Consider the following 13,276-nt stretch of genomic DNA (forward strand, 5'->3'; position numbering starts at 1 on the left):
CATGGCGTGACCCCCTGAAGGGAAGCACGTCACCTGCACCGTCTCACCCTGTGGGTGGGCGGGCGGTACCCGAGGCACAGACAGGTGAGGACTCACTGGGAAGAAAGGGCCGTCGGTTCCCGGCATGGACATTCTAACCGCTGAGCTAAAAATGGCCTTTAGTTCCTTATGGAGGCTTCAGAAGCGCCCGCGAGGGCCTGCAGGGAGTGAAGGGCCCACCATGGGGTGCAGGGGTGAGGGTCTTCAGGGGCGAGGATCCCTCGGGAGGCTACAGGGTGATTGTCCCGTTGCTGCTGGCTGCTGCCCCTGGCCCAGCCTGGACCCTGCTGGCCCGGGGAGTCCTGCTGGCTGAGTGAGCTCCTTTAGGAGCGGCTCCTCCCCCGACCCTTGCCAGTTCCTCCCCACCCCCCACCGTGTTCTCCTTTGCCACCCATGTCCCAGGGCCCCGAAGCTGCCTGCACCCGGACCCCTGGGAGTTCCCCAGAGGCCTCGGAGCTGGCGGCTCCCGAGCCCTGCCCATGCACCTGGCCTTGAGCAATGCACTAAAATATGCCCCGCCTCCTCCTCCGTGTGGGCTGGCCCCGTCCCCATTTCACACAGGAGGAAACAGGCCCAGGTGGGCCAAGTCCCTGCGGGACGGAGGAGGGGCCGAGTCTCCTCCCCACTGAAGCTGGCCCTCCAACAGCCTCTTCTTGAGGCCAGTAGATCTGAAGCCGCAGGGTGGCCGGGCTGCCTTGTGTCCCCTCTTGGGGGGCCCAAGAGGCTTGCCCCTGCTGCTGCAGAGTCCCGCTCTCCGGCCCGGTCCCAGACCCTGGCCCGGTCTCAGACGCACCTTCTCCCAGAGCCTGGCCTCCTTCCAGGAGGCGGGGCTGGGGCCGGTCCCCACAAAGACGAAGGGGCAGGACATCAGGGGCAGGAAGCAGTTCTGGCTGACAGCAGCGGGTCTGCCTGCAAGACATGCTTTCCACGTGCTCTCACGGGGGTGTCACCTTTCCATGGTAGGGACGAGGGAGCTGGGGCTTGGGGGGGCTAGTGACCGCCAGGGTGTCCGGCCCATCGCCAGGAGCAGGTGGAGCTGGGTTGGTCTGCGTGGGTCCCGTGTGGCTGGGCGGGGCCCTTCCAGCGGGGCCCTGCAGTAGGGGAAACCGCTCAGGGCCGCTGAGCTCCTGGCGCCCCCCAGCCCAGCCGGCCCATTCAGTGAGCAGCAGTCCCCAGCCCCAAATCCCGGCATCACCCCGAGTTCTTTTTTTTTCCATTCCCCAACTCCAGCTCTCGAGCTGGTCCTTGTGGTTTTCCCTCCAAATTAGAACCCCAATCTGATCACTGCCCCACCTGCACTGTGGCCACCCTGGTCTCAGCCACTGTCCCCTCTCACTGGGCCATTGCACAGCCTCCTCCCTGGTCTCCCGACTCGGCCCTACCCTCTGTGCTCGGGTCCCACACCAAGCTGCCCGTCGCATGAGCCCCACCGTGCTCCTCAAGCAGCCCCTCCCTGCCCACAGAGCAGTGCAGTGTGATCCGACCCCCCTGACCCCTTCCACTGCCCCCAGCTCTGTACTCCAGCCATACTGCTCTCTCCCCGGCCCTCTGAGATGCCCAGCTCATTGCTGCCCCAGGGCCTTGGCACCCGCTCTTGTCCCTGCTTGGACTGCCTGGGCCCCAGGGTGAGTCTGGTTGGTTGGGCCTCAGCTCAGATGTCACCACCTCCGAGGGGCCTCCCCTGCTTTCTCGGAGCTGCTGCGGAGGGCGTCTCTGCCACAGCAGCTGTTCTCCTCATGGTCTCTATGACACTCATCACTGTCGGAAGGTTTACCGTCTGCTGGTTGGTTTCCTTGGAGACCATCTCGGCTCTCTGGAGAATGGAAGCTTGTCGAGGTCAGGGAGCAGATCCGTGTGGCCTCCACTGACTCTCCAGGGCCCGGAGCAGCGGCTGCCCCCAGGGTAGGCGGGTGCCCAGTAACTAAATGTTGAGCGAATGAATGAAGAAAGCTTCCAGTCCCAGGAGTTATCCCAGCAAAAGCTGGACAACGGGAGGCGGACAGAGCCCTGGGTGCCAAGTTGTTCCTCCTGCCGCTTCAGTGCGGGAGCTCCGGGGCCCACGGAGGGTCACGCTGCCAGGGTGACTTCCCGGTGCCCCACGCTCTGAGGCTTGGTGATTCATGCCCAAGCTTGGGCGGTATCCTCGATGGAGGCAGGGTGGACTGCGTGGACTTGGTGCTGAGTAGGCTGCGTTTCGGAGACCCCCAAGGGCTGCCGACACCACTGGGTGGAGATGCAGGGCAGCAAGGAGGGAGGCCAAGCAGGACCTTCTGTTAGAGATGCCACCTGCTGGAGCAGGGTAAGGTCCGAGGAGTCGCCTGGCCCTCCTGGTCCTCCTGGGGACAGTTGGGCCCTCCCCACATCTCCAGCCTCTGCCTGGGCCTCCTCTGGGTCACCGACAGGCACCGGGGCTCTTTCACGGGGGCTGTCTTCCCAGGGCCTTCCTGGCCACAGAAAGTGGGTTCCTGCAGCCAATGGGTTCACTGAGCGCCAACTGTGAGCAGCTTCGTTTTCTCTGGGCGCCGGGGACAGAGCAGTGAGCCCTGCGGAGATTACAGCCGAGTGAGGAAGACAGATGAACAAATAAATAAGCACACGGTAAGACGTCAGGCAGGGTGCAGGGAACTGAGGCAGATGTGATGGAGGGGTGTCATTTCAAAGGGGCTGTCAGGGCGGCTTCTGAGCGGAGCCCCAAGGGAGGGAGGAAGCCGCATGCGCAGAGGCCCCGAGGTGGGGACAGCCGTGGAGGAGGAGGACGAAGAGGACGCTGGGAGCCGTGAGCGAGGGCAAGCGCGGAAAGGAAGCCGGCTGCGCCGAGCAGAGCCGTGCAGGCCGCTGCGAGACTTTGTCTCTTGCTCCGGGAGGGACGGCAGCAGCGGTGCACCGGAGTTCCTCCGGCTGGCGCTGTGGCGGCGGTTCCGACACCTCTCTGTCCCCCTCCAGGTTCGCTGCTGTCGCGGAGGTGTCCTGGGGTTGGCCGGGGTGGGAGTGTTTACACCAGAGAGACAGGCAGGCGCTACCACCGAACTCCGCCCCCACCCCTTTTAAAGGTCCCGCCCACCGGGGAGTGAGTCCGCTTGCCAAGCAGGGAGGATGGTGCCCCCTGACTGGCCAGGGCCGTGACCTGACTTCAACCTTCCCCAGTGTAGGGGAATGGCGAGGAGGCGCTTGGGGGGCCGCAGGACAAGGCCCAGGCGGGGGGACCAGTGCGGTAGTCCAGGGGAGAGACCGTGTGGCTGGGCCGGAGCCTGAGAGCGTCGCAGTGACGGTGAGTAGCGGGTGGGTCTTGGAGCTCTTTCGGCCGGAGCCGCCAGGATCTGCCCATGGACTGCACGCGGGTCTGTGAAAAGGGGAGTGAGGATGTTCTGAAGGTTTTTGGCCCGAGCAACACGCTGGATGGTGGTGCCCTTGGCTGGATGGGAAAAGACTCGGGCAGGGGCTGGGGTGGCTCCCGGGGGTCTGGGTTCAGACAGGTGAGTCCTGAAATGCCTGGTACCCCAAGAAGAGAGGGCAAGCTCGGCTAGGGCCAGTGAGCTTCATCCTGCACAGAAATCCAGCTGGAGACGGAGCTGCCAGCGGTGGTGGGACTGCACTCGCTTCTCCGGGAGAAGGGGACTAGAAGGGGGGAGGGGACCAAGGCTGGAGCCCGGGCGGGTCCTACCCAGCGTTCAAGGACAGGGAGGAAGGCCCCGCAAAGGACGCTGGGGAAATAGGAGCCGTAAGAGTGGAACTAAATTGCTCTCTACCCAGCTGGCGTTTTTGGCTTTTATTTTTTAAACGAAGCCCGAGGGGAGTGTAGAGGAAGGCCAGCGAGGGTTGGTGGCTCTGGAAACAGACCCCTCTTCCCCATGGGGAGCCCTCCGGAAGGGGCTGTGGTGGGCTGACTAGCCCCCTCGTTGTAGGGATGGACACATGTGCAGACCTGGTCAGAGGGCTCCTGCCTCCTCTCTCCTCATCGGATGTGATTGGCTCAGGGATAAGCACGTGACTCAGGCTGTACCAATGAGAGTTGTCCCCGTACTTCCTGCTGGAGCCGCTGGGATGATGCCCCTTGTGCCAGGGCTGCTAAAGCGTGAGCTGCTGTCCCAGGGATGCCGGTGGCAGGGCCAGCCGGCCCAGCGCACAAAGGAAATGCAGGGCCGCGGCGCACTCAAAAAGCAGGGAAAAGCGCCACGGAAGTTACAGGGAGCACTTTTCCTTCTTCCCACAGGCTCGCTCTCAACTTGTTAGGGTGTTTTCAATTTGCTATTTAATGCCGCTCTAAGTAAAAATTAAAAATTTAAATGATTAGCTCACATTTTGCCATTTATTTTTATATCGTGCAATACCAGTTTTAAATGCAAATATGTCAGAGCGTCTAGTTGGCGTGCAGCCGCAGAACTGACGCCGTCTGTGGCTCGTCCCTGGGGGTGCACTGCACTGGCCAGAGAAGACCCGCGCAGCCGGGCTCTGGAAGGTGAGAGGCCAGGGTGCCCCGACGTGTGGACCCGCCGAGGGAAGCTCTCACACAGGCTTGAGGGTGCTGCAGACCCTCCCGGGCACCCCCCACCCATGCGTGCCCCTGTGCCCGCTCCCTCTCCCCCTTGGGTTTGACGGTTGCTGAACTGCTCCTGCCACCAAGCAGGGGACTGAAGTCCTGAGCCCTGGCGCAGGGGTAGGACCTGGGGAAGCTGACCAGGCACCTCCCCTTCCCACCAGCCCCCCACCTCAACCTACAGTGGAGGCGCGATCCGCAAGGATCTCAGGCCTCAGGTCAGGAGTCGGCGAGGGGCTCGCCCCCGCCTAGACACAGTCTCTGGTTGGCGGCCAGACGGGCTGTGGTGCTGCCAGTGCAGGACCACCATGCCCTGCGACACCGCTGGGCAAGCGTGCCTGACCCCAGCCCTCCGTGTGCCCACAGGGAGGGTGGAGGGGGCAATAGTCACAGGGAGGAGGAGGCCAGGCAGGACCTGGGTGCCAGGGGGCCCAGGGCGAGGAGTAGTGGGAATGAAGGTCCCGTCCCAGAGAGGTGGGGAGGTGGCAGGAGGCAGGACAGCAGGTGGACCAAACCCTCAGTGTGAACGCTACTCTCCCGTCAGGCTTCTCTCACAAAACACAGATGCGAAGCCAACATGAGTATGGGTTTCAAGGCAGCCTAAGCGTTCAGCCCCATCAGGACAGCAGGGTACTAACCCCCTCAGCATGCAGGCTCCGCCAGGCCGCAGTGGTCACGTGCCCGGGAAGCTGGCCCTGGCCCCTGGCTGTTGCTGTCATGTCAGAGAAACCCCGAGAAACCAGGGAGGGACAGGACGTGCCAAGGGACAGCCAGTGAGGGAGCGCTGACGGCATCCTGTGAGCCTCTGGGTCCAGTGTGCCTGCAGCCAAAGCACCCACGCACTTCCCGGGTCCCCAGCGAGTTAGTCCCCGCTTTGCCTGAGCTGAGGCCGGAACAGGGGAGACCCACAGAGTGAGGACCCAGGCCTGGGAATCCAGACAGTCGCTTCCTTTCTTGACTGAAAGCATCATGGAGCTGTCCGCCCAACCGGAATGCGCACAGGTCCCTTGGAGCTCTAACTGCCCCTCCCCACGCGGACCTGTCCTGGTCACAGCCAGGCCCCTTGTCTCTGTGGCCCTCCAGAGCTTTCCCTGAACAAAGGGAAGCTTTATTCCTTAGCCTCCCCAGCGGTCCCCGGGCTGGTTGGTGTGGGTGTCAAAGGGGACCCTCAAGTTTCACCCTGGGGTGGGGGTGTAGGTGTGTGTGTGTGTGTGGACGGAGCTGGGGAATGGAAGTGAGAAGGTGCATGGAATGTTCGAGAAACTTGAGGACATGACTGGGTTGGGGAGCAGAGGGAGGAGGAGTTAGAGACTCGGGTGCAGTGGGGGTGGGAAGGGCCTGACTGGGGGAGGGCAGACAGTCTCTCCCCAACTCTTTGTCCTTTAAAACAACCGCTGGAATGGACACATAGTCCGTTCACTCTCCCCTGTATCCACTCCCTCTCTCACTCCCTCACTCCCTCACTGTCCTGTTTACTCAGTCACCTGCCGTACGTGCTGGAAGGAACTGTGGCACACGCACTGGAAAGTGCTGACTGTTGGGCACAGCCAGGCCCTAAAGACAAACGTTTTTGAGAACCCAAGTGCCCATTTATGGGAAGACAAAAACCCCCAAGCAAGTCCATAGGGCGCTCCCTCCCTCCGCTTTCCCCAGCCCCCGAGTGAAACGCCCTCGGTCGGTCTCTCTGGAAACAGGTTCCCGTGCTTGCATCTTCGGTCACCAATTCTGTTTGCCGGTGGGAGGGCAGGAGGAGAGCCTTCTGCACTTTCCAGGGACAAGTTATTCTCCGGGCAGAGCCGACTGGTGACAATATCGCCGCTCTCGTTCATTGAGCGCCTACTGTGTGCCAGGTGGGCACTCGCACGCATCCTCATTTTATGGACAAGGGATTGAAGACCCCCAGAGGGGAAGCGAAGAGCCCATCGTCACCTAGAAGGGGGCAGAGCCCGGGGTGTGCTCAGGCCCGCGTGGTTCTGGAGGCCGAGCTTGGAACCACGTGCCTGGGCTTTGGACGGGGGCCCCGAGTGGGGGTGGCCCCCAGAAGCCCTCTGGTGCTTGGTCTGGTGCCTGCCAGTCCACACTAATGACTCCCAGGGAGGGGTGTCACCCACGGAAGCCTGCCCCGGAGCAGACCTGAGGGTGCCTTAGGTGGCATGTCTCTGGGGCTCAGTCTGTGGGGAGGAAAGACGGAGCCTGGGTTGGAGGCGGAGGCTCGGCCTGCCCGGCAGGACCAGGGAAACTGGTTGGGGCAGCTGTCCCAGAAGGTGGTTATACTGGTTTGTCCCCTCCCCCTGGCCCCGAGGCACCCTCTCCTCACTGAACAGGCACTGCGGTGCGTGAAGTCCCTTCGCCGTGTCTTGTACGGTCCCTGTCTTCCTTTCTGGCCCTGTCTCCTGCCACTCGCCCCCTTGCTCTCAGCCTCGCAGCCTCCTTCCAGTTTCTTGAACGCATCGGGGTAGTTACCGTGTTAGGCTTCGCATCCGCTGCTCCTTCTGCCTGGTGCACCCCTCCACCGTCGCCGGCCCAGCTGGGAGGGATTTCTAGTGCTCACCCGTCTCTGCTTCAACTCTCCTTCCCAGGGCCCCGGCAGCTGAGTGGGTCATAGGGCTGCTTTGGCCAAAGGGCTGTGCGCGTGAAGAGAATCACCCCCCTTGCAGGGCTGTCTGGCTCCTGGGTCGCTGAGTCACCACACAGAACACAGCCGCCCGGGAGAGCTGTCCCATTCAGTCAGACTTTGTGTGGTCAAAAAAACCAAACAACCGAATCTTTGTTGTTTGAAACTTCTGAGATTTGGGGACTAATGTGTTACTGCAGCATAGCTTATACTGTACTGACTAATACAGCTGATCCATTCTGATCTCAGCTTAAATATCACCTTTTCTTTTCTTTTTTAATAATCTTTTAAAGATTTACTTATTTATTTTTAGACACAGGGGAAGGGAGGGAGAAAGAGAGGGAGAGAAACGTCACTGTGTGCCCTGCTGGGGAACCTGGCCCGCAGCTCAGGCATGAGATACCACCTTCCCTGATCACGAAATCTCTCTAGCCCTGGTTTAATTTTCCCACAAGATTTATCTCATGACCTGTCGGTTCGCTTGCTTCTCGTCCCGCACCCAGACCGCCAGGTCCACGGGGCAGGGTGCTCGCGGGGCTCGTTCACGGCTGCGCCCTCGGCGTCCAGCACAGAGCCCGGCACACGCAGGCACTGAGCGTGTGTGTCAGTGAACGAGTGAGTGCGTGCATTCACCGCGTGAGTGAAACACGCAGGCGACCGTTCCCCCCGGGCAGGTGTGGAGTGTGACATCGCCGCCTGTGTTTTTCTCACTGCGGTGGGACACACGCCTCCGGTCCCCGGGAGGCTGGCGGTTTTAACTTCTCGTGCATCGACCCTGGTCTGGGACCTTCCTTCTGTAGCTCTTCAGCGGAGGGGACGTGGGCCGGCTGGGCAAGTGACTGGCTGCAGGTCCCAAAGTGAGCCAGGACCCGCCCCCAGGGCCCCGGACTCCGGATCCGGCGCTCTTTCCGCCCAGTTTAACCGCCGGCTGAAAACGTCTCCCAAGCGCGTTTGCCTCTGATGGCCCATCTTGCCAGGAGGTCTGGACACTCAGACCAGATTGTTCCGTGATGATTGATGGGTAGGGCTGGGCGGAGCTGGGACGGGACGGGGGTCCGAGGTGAGATGAACTAGGCTCCTTCCAGAATGTCTAGTCCGCAGCATCCCTGAGATGAGCTTGCCGTTCGTCTCACGCTTCTCTCAACAAAGACAGAGCGCGGGAGGGTGAGTTCCGGGGAATCGAGGCTTGGGGCTGAGCGGTCCGTCTCTCAGGGGTGCAGCCCGCCCCAGCCAGGGTGACTGTAGCTGCTTCCCCTGCTACCCGCCCCCCCCCAAGCTCTGGAGCGCGCTGTGCATCCATCACGGCACCCATCACGTCACCGTTTTTCCCTGAAAAATATACGTGTTACTTGGTCTTCTAAGGATAACAGTGATACATGCTCATTGTAGAAAATTTGGAAAACACAGAAAGGCACTTGAATGATAAAACACAAGTAATCTCCCAACCATGCAACATTTTTTCAAGCTTCTGTTCAGCCTCGTGCACACACCCGTGAACTGGTGATGTCACCTGTTCCCCGGATGTCCCCGGGCCCCACCTGCGGGCGGTGTAAAGGTGCACGTGTTCACCTGGTGTGGTCTCTCCCCCTCTGCCCTGCACTCAACACCTGGCCTCTCCTCCAAGCCCTTTCATTGTCCTTGGGAGGAGCCACGTGTGAGTGGCAGCTGAGTTCCTCCGCGCTGGCCTCCTGTGGATAAGCGTTGCCCTAAGTCCCCCGAGGGTGTTGCTTATCGCTGTCCCTGACTAGGCCCCCGCTGGGAGAACCTGCCCCCTGCCCCCAGGGCGAGGGGCGGCAGTTGCTGCGGCCCCTCCCCTGGTAATCCCCGAGTGCCAAACGTGGGAGGCGCCAGATTGCCCCAAACCTCCTTATCCCGGGGAGGACCAAGGAGGGTGGGTGCACCTTCCCCAGAGCTGTGGTGGCTGCTCGTAATCCCCCAGGCCCTGAGGCGGCCATGCCTGTGTGGTGGTCTCCCCAAGGCCCACGTGAAAAGGCCTCCTTTAGCGGCCCCCTCTTTTGGAGGACACCTTTGGCCGGTCACCCACGGCTACATTTTCCTGAGAACATCCTTTCTCCGCCCATGAACTTCCAGTGGGAGCTACCAGCCACCCTCCACCAGGTTTGGACATGGCAGTCTTTCCTGGAGATTTTATTTGTTTATTTTTTAAAAAATTGTATTTATTGATTTTTAGAGAAAGAAGAAGGGAAGGAGGAGGGGTGTAGGGAGAGAGAAACATTAATTTGTGATTCCATTTATTTATGTATTCATTGGTTTGTTTTTGAATGTGCCCTGACCGGGGCTCACACTCACAACCGTGGCGTATCGGGCCGATGCTCTGATCACCTGAGCTGTCCGCCCAGGGCTCCCCGAGATTTTCTGAGTTGAAAATAAGAGGACAGTCCCTCTTGGGTGGCAAAGCTGTGAGGTGGGAAGCCAGGAGCTGCCTCCTATAGCTGTAGTGAAAACAGGCCCACAGAGGAGAGTGAAAAGCTCAAGTGCAGAGAAGTCACGGGGGGGGGGGGGGGAGGGGGAGAGACCTGGGGATTTGTGCCTGGATCCAGTTGTACCTGAAGCCAGCTGCATCCCTGCCCACTGCACAGTTTAGAGCCAGGAGCTGAGAAATCTCACCTTTTGCCCAAGCTGTTTCCTGATGGCCGGCTGCCTCCTACGATAAAGCCCTGACAAATGCCAGGAAACAGTCCGTGTCCGGTGGGGTGGGACACAGATGCCACTGTCCTGTGCATCTCTTTATCCCTGGACCCCCGGGACCCAGAGCATTAAGCGGGGTGGGGCATGCTCCTGGCCCACCAGTTCAGGTTCCGCCGGAACTGATCAATATCGCTATTTAGACAACATGAGGGTCACTGGCCAGCCCTCACTGTAATATGTTTTGAAAACATATTCCCCCCAGTGGGGCAAAAAATTCTCCCCCACTAGACTGTGAACCCCAACCGGAAGCCTGGCCGGCCCCTTCTTCACTGTGTGTCTTGGGGCAGGCTTTCTTGTTTCTGAACAAGGATGCTAATGGCATCTATTTCCGGGGGTACCTGGGGAAATTGCGTGAATCCATACCAAGCGGTGTACTGTTCTTTCAGTTGCTGCTGTTTTCTGAGGGGTCCGCTCAGCGCTCCGCACAGGCCAGGCACCAAGCGGGCGCTCTGTCAGTGTGTGCTCCCTGAGTGGAGATGTGGCGAGGCCGCACTCCTGGCCTGCACGCAGGGACGCCCGCGACCGCCCACGACGTCCAAGCCCTGGGGTGTCAGCGTCTGGCACAGTGGTCCCCCTGGAGCCCGGGGCACCCCCAGCCCCTGGCTTCTCTGGAGGGCAGCCTGTCGCTCTCCCAGTCTCTGGGCTGTCATTCCAGCAGCGCCACATGGCTGGGAGCGCAGCTTGGACCCTGGCTCAGCCCTACACCCTGTGTCAGGGCAGCAGGACCTGCGCCGTTGGCTGTCCAGGGAGCTGGAGTGAGGATTTGTGTGTGTGGCTAGGCCTGGGGTGCTAGTTACCCCGGGGGGCACCCGGGGCTTGCTGGAGCTCTGGCTTCCAGAGCTGCTGTTTTCTGGAAGCTCCCCCTCGTCACTACCTTGGTCCCCCGGTCTCTTCCAATCTCCCCACCTCCCCAAGCAGCACCTCCAAGTCCTACCTGGGGGCTCTTGTGGGGTCTGGCTTGGTCTTTTCACTGGGGAGGGGCTTCTCTGTGGACCGGGACCTGAGGACTCCTGGTTCGTCAGCCTGCCTGCCCCTCCCCTTCCTTGGAAAACCTTCACGGCTAGGCGCGTGCCCCCTCCGCAGTCATTTAACAGTGCCCCCCACACCACCCCACCCCACGCCACCCCGCTGCAGCTCATTCTGCCTCTCAGTGGTGCTGTGCCCGGGAGTGTTGGTCTCCCTGGATATTCTGGGCGGGCTCACTGCCCGCTGTGCCTGGACCGGAGGAAGGGACGTTGAGTGGAGCGAGGCTGCTACTTGGAGCACGCGTGGTGGGCGGTGCGTTTGGCTGGTGCGGCCCGCCATGCGGTGCACGGTGCCATGTCCGGGCCGCGCTCGTGTTCCTGTTTCGTGTGCAGTGTCTCAGTGTGAGATGCAGGTGGGCGGTGGGTTGTGTTTTGGGTCCCTGTGGATTATGCTCAGGGCATTGACCAAGACCCCTGGACCCCAGAAAAGATAAGCGGGAAGGGCACCTCTGTTCTGGGTGCTTCCAGATCCCTCCACATCCATCCCTCCGTTTCCCTAGATTCCAGTGAGCTTGAGTCTCTCCGCGCAGCTGAAGCTCAGAAAACCTGGCAGAAGGGAGGAGAACCGGCCCGCGGTCCCGTTGGGTTCACAGCTCTTATTTCGCACGCACACTGTCCTCTGCCGTTGGGATCGGGAGAGGGTGGGGAGTTCCAAGCCCCTCGGCTGGTCCCTTCTGTGCCCAGGTCCGCGCACCCAACAAAGGCTGCCGTCCACGTGTCCCCCCTCCTCGACGCGGCCCTGGAGTAGGAACGCACGCGACCCCAGGCTCGCGGCCAGTCGCGGCAGGATCCGGACTCTGCGCTGCGCCCCAAGTGGGCTCCAAGCAGCACCCCCGCAGTCCCGCCGCCCCCGGCTTTGCCTCGCCCACTCCCAGCCTCAGTAGCTGCAGCGCCCTGGAAGCGGCACTAGGGGGAGCTCTGGCAACTGGCTTGGTGGATTGAATCAAAACCTTGCATCCAACAGCGATTCCTAGGACTAGCGGGGGGAAAAAAATGGGGAGGGGGGAGAGACACAGCGTTCCCCCTCCTCTGCAGCTCCCGACTCTTCCCGTGGGAGGCCGACAAAACAGCCCTCGGGGGTGGAGGGGTGAAGGTGCCTTTCTTTCCTGTGACTCGCGCCTCCATAGCCTCCCTCTTCCCCCACCCCCATCGCAGACCTTCGCGGCCCCCCGCGCTCTGGAGTGTCCCCAAGAACTTCGCCTCGCGCGACACCGGGATCCAGAGCCGGGCCGACCCCTGGGACTGGCTTGGGTCTGCCTCTCGGTGTCTGGGGTGGGGGCGTCTCGGCAGCAGCCTCGCCTCTCGCTGCGGGAGGCGTGAAGGCTGGGGTGGGGGGGGGGGTGCGTCGTCCTGCGGGGTGGCTGGGGCAGGAAGGGGGAACTCAGGAGCGAGAAAGCCAGCGCGAGAGCATTGGGGTTGGTGGGGGGGGGGGGGGAGAGGGAGCGAGAGAGAGGGAGAGAGAGAATGAGAATTAAACAGAAAGCAAGCAGCCACTTTGCTTTTTTCCTTCTTGCCTGCTCCCCCCCGCCCCCCATTCTTGCTTTCCTCTCCCCTGTTTGCAAAGCTGGAACCACCCCGCGCGCCCCCGGGCCCGAGCAGCCGCTCCAGATGTGAATTTGGTTCCAGTGGGGAGAACGCGAGCCTCCTCGGGGCCTTGGCACATTCTCCCACTCTGAGGTCATTCCGTAGGTGGTCAGAGGGGAGAGCGCGCCTGGAGCCTTCCTGCCTGCATCCACTGGGGAGGGAGGAGAGGCGGGCGGGAGGGAGGGGAGAGGGAGAGGGGAGGGGCGCGAGGAGGGAGGGAGACGCCGCCAGCACACCACCAAGTGGCACGGAGCAGTGATAACAAACTCAACTTAAAAAAAAAAAAAAAAGGAAAACGGAAAAACTTCCCCAAGTTGCAGACCTAGGCGCGCGAGCGGAGGCGCGGGGCGGGGAGGGTGGGTGGCCCAGAAGACCCCCGGCGTCCCCCGGCTGCTCTTCCCTGCCGCAGAGAGCTCAGACTCGAGGCCAGCCAGGCCCTGTGTTCCTGGCTGGACAGGAAATGTGCTGGAGGCTGGCTGGGCTTCCTGCGGGAGACCCCTGGGGCGGCCGGTGCCCACGGGGGGGCAGCCCCTTTTGGAGACGAGCCCCCCCCGCACCGAGGGGTGCAGCACAGGGTTCTACCCCAGCAACCCGCACTCCCCCCACCTCCCACCCCATCCTGCTCCCACCCCAGCCCTGCGGATGTGGGCAGATCCCTGTCCTTCCAGGCCCGGGAGAACTGGGATTCGCCGGGAAGGTAGGGGTCTCTCCCCAGCGCCCTCTGTCCTCCCCGCCACCTCCAGGCCGAGTTGAAAACGAGGCACCACTATC

The sequence above is a fragment of the Phyllostomus discolor genome, chromosome 3, assembly GCF_004126475.2.
Source record: "Phyllostomus discolor isolate MPI-MPIP mPhyDis1 chromosome 3, mPhyDis1.pri.v3, whole genome shotgun sequence".
NCBI classification, from domain to species: Eukaryota; Metazoa; Chordata; class Mammalia; order Chiroptera; family Phyllostomidae; genus Phyllostomus; species Phyllostomus discolor.